Here is a 1,408-nt window from a genome sequence, read left to right as displayed (position 1 = left end):
TAATATTGTTTCATTTTTTCCTACTGTTGTTCAAGAATCTTATTTCTAGCCCTATAGGAGTTCTAGTATCTTTAGCTGATCTGTCAGTATCTGTAACCTTCCCCAATTAAGATAAGAACATGAACATGTTTTTAACTTTCTTTCTACAGCCTTCCTCACTCCCCATTCTTGTTTGATCCAAATTTAGATAATCTGGACTCTCAGTTCAGTATTATTATATTTTTACACTGTACATCAATTATAGTTTTCTGTGTTTAACCTGTTACTTTATTCATCACTATTTTTCATAGTCAATTTTCTTTTCCTTAGAGACATGTCTTGTTTTGCCAGGGTACAAACCAATGCCTCTTTCAAGAAAAAGACTAGGTTAGGTAGGCATAAAATTAAAGATTCAAAAACAGTTTCCATCTGAATTTTGAATATATTCCTCCATTATATTCAGGGCTCTTGAAGAAAGAAATCCTATTGAATTGATTCTCTTTCTCGTCCTTTTAAGTCACCTGTCTGCTCTGCCTAGAAGCCCATAAGAGTTTATATTTATCCTTGCTTTCTGGAGTATCCTCCTAATATGTGAGTCAAGTCTCTTCAGTCACTCTTCTGGCACTCACAGGATCCTTTTCACCCAAAGACTTAGAACTCCTAAGCTATGATATGGTAATTAAATTATTTGCTTTACATCCATTACGCTTTTTTATATAATCCAATAAAACAGCTGCTGGAACTTGTAGAATTATTCCCAAGTCTCTTACCTTTTTTCCTGTGCTTTTGATCTCATTGTTCATGGATGTTACGTTTGGGAGATTTCTTCCCCTTTCATCTTCCAGTTTATTAATACACTCACTACTCCTTATATCGCAGATATAAGATATGACACATAGTATGTAATATTCAGCCAACCCATTGTAGTTTTTTTAAATATTTATGATTTACATTTCTAAGATCTCTGTTATTTGTCAATTCATGTATTTTTAGTGCATGTAGTACTCTAATTTGTATAAAGATAATATTCTCATTTACTATAGCCTTTTGTTAGCTCTTTTATACATGGTTTCTAAGGTAGTCTCTTTATAATTGAGTGTTGTCTTTCTTTTGTTTTGATAGTATTGAATTTTAGGAGCTGTTCAGTTATCCTTGGTTCTCTGCTCATATTTATGTTTGCAAATGTCTGGTTGCATCCCTGAGGATACAGGTCTGATTATAAGATCTGGTTTAGGGAAGCTGACTGAGCCTGTCTGCCAGGACCCTGCCTTCCAGGGAGCACTAGCTACCTGGGGCCTCTCATTTTCAGCTGTACTCTCTACTTTATGCTGAGGGCAACTGTGCTTATGTTGAACCCCTCAGGCACTGCAGAGGTAGCGCCCCAATTGACCAGCCTGGGAATTTCCTGCCTCTATTAACTCAGCAAGCC

The sequence above is a fragment of the Myotis lucifugus genome, unplaced genomic scaffold (assembly GCF_000147115.1).
Source record: "Myotis lucifugus unplaced genomic scaffold, Myoluc2.0 scaffold_58, whole genome shotgun sequence".
Taxonomy (NCBI): Eukaryota; Metazoa; Chordata; class Mammalia; order Chiroptera; family Vespertilionidae; genus Myotis; species Myotis lucifugus.
Note: the sequence above shows the minus strand (reverse complement) of the source record.